The sequence below is a fragment of the Sinocyclocheilus rhinocerous genome, unplaced genomic scaffold (genome assembly GCF_001515625.1).
Source record: "Sinocyclocheilus rhinocerous isolate Xijiao unplaced genomic scaffold, SAMN03320098_v1.1 scaffold148, whole genome shotgun sequence".
Classification (NCBI taxonomy): domain Eukaryota; kingdom Metazoa; phylum Chordata; class Actinopteri; order Cypriniformes; family Cyprinidae; genus Sinocyclocheilus; species Sinocyclocheilus rhinocerous.
Window position 1 is genome coordinate 4,279,650 of NW_015653472.1, and position 1,911 is coordinate 4,281,560.

At 38.3% G+C, this 1,911-nt stretch overlaps 1 long non-coding RNA gene across 1 annotated transcript in view; it reads right to left on the reverse strand.

The window, feature by feature from the left end:
- Positions 1–1,520, reverse strand: part of LOC107716229 (uncharacterized) — a 50,623-nt gene extending 49,103 nt beyond the window's left edge. Inside the window, exon 1 of the long non-coding RNA XR_001637179.1 lies at positions 1,230–1,520. This is a non-coding gene — a long non-coding RNA (uncharacterized LOC107716229). The remainder of the gene's footprint in view (positions 1–1,229) is intronic.
- Positions 1,521–1,911: the final 391 nt, after the last annotated feature.

Genomic DNA, 1,911 nt, shown 5'->3' on the forward strand with positions numbered 1-1,911 from the left:
CCTAACCCCTCCCCCACACCTACTCCTAAACCTACCAGTACTAGGGGATGCATATAATCTGGCAGGGTGCAAATTTCGGCACTACACCGGCTTTGACATTCCAATATGGCGGACGGTTTACGTATAGAGGCCCATAGAAACAGCGCTAACAAAGCATCTAGCTATACATATCTATGACTGCAACCAATTAAGATTTAAACCCCTGGGAAACCAAAACAAAAAAAAAACGTTGCGGGGGTCTAAAAGCTGTTATTATTCTAAATATCAATAATAAATATTTAATAATAAATATTTCAACGGATTGTTCAAAAGTTTCATTAACAAAAACAAAAAAAAGTTACACTACAACTAAGAGTGCGCTAAATACAAAAATTGCGTTTGCATGTGCAGGTAACCATAGCAACAGTTTATACAGTAATACAAACCAAACAAAATGGACTATAAACCCTGTCATAAAGTACTGGCATTATTTATTACTTTATCATATATTTACGTAACACAAAAAATTGAGGAACCACAGAATAATAAATTCCTATATAAGTCAGTTGCAGCCATTATTAGACTAAATATTCAGTTATTATATGTGTTATATATGTATATACATACAGTATTATCTCACACACACACTCCGTACATAATTCACTAGTGCTTTCACTTTGCACTCTCGTTGCTTACACCTGTTAGGTGCCCGATCACGTTGTGGGTAGATTTAAAGCTTTCAGAAAACCTAGCTCCAACGTCAAACTGTTTCGTTTTACACTGATATTTACATTATTTAGAATGACATCAAAGAAAAAAAGCACTACGGCTTGTACTGTATCCATATACATTAAAGACACGAGAGATGCAGGTTACACATCTCAGTGTTTTGAAGCATTAATAACTGTATGACGAGCGGACAGATAAGGACAGGCAAGTCACGGGTTATCGGAAGCGATCAAAAAGTTGTGAACTACTTTTAGACACGTACAAAAAGGTTTAGACACGGTTTCCCTGAACCGGTCCGCGTCTGTCCCGCATGTAGGTGCGCAGAGTTTCAGTTCTCACGTTCTGCACTAAGTGACGCGTTCTATTCAAAACTTGACTTTATATTATAAACGCAAGTGTTGGATCAAACACAAGCGATCTGTTCTATCGTAAACACCTGGTAGTATTAAACTCACTGGAGTCATAAACAAATAGTTACAATTGACTAGTGAGATCTGTAGCTCATCCAAAAACAGTCTTACCTGTAACGTAACTTCCTGGCTTTCCCGCGACTTTCCAAGTTAGAACAAATGTTGGTTATAAGGTGGATGACAAGGGAGCATGAGTGATCAAAGTTGCCTCTTTTTTTTTCTTTTTCTTTTTGGAGTGTTGTTATTATTGGATTTTCCTATTTCTAACATAGGGCGGGTCGCTCGGAAGATCTGCCCTGGAGAACCGCTTCTGTGGGAAGAGGAATCCTTAATTGAATATCTCAGTTAGCACAGTAAGTTAGCTGGAAAACACGGAATGGATTCCACATATCCGCCCGTCAGGCTAATTGCACTGACTGTGGTATTGATTTGAGCTGCACTGCAGTGAATGATATGGGACATTTTATTCTGTTCATTCATATGACATTGTTGGGGTGTCTTGTGGTCACCTTCTGGATTCACAATCCTGATGACACTTGCTTTAAAGGGGTCATATGATGCTGCTAAAAAGAACATTATTTTGTGTATTTGGTGTAATGAAATGTGTTTATGCGGTTTAAAGTTAAAAAAACACATTATTTTCCACATACTGTACATTATTGTTTCTCCTCTATGCCCTGCCTTTTTGAAACGCGTCGATTTTTACAAAACTAATCGGTCTGAAAAGCGAGGTGTGCTCTGATTAGCCAGCTATCCAGTGCGTTGTGATTAGCCGAATACCTCAAGCGTGAGA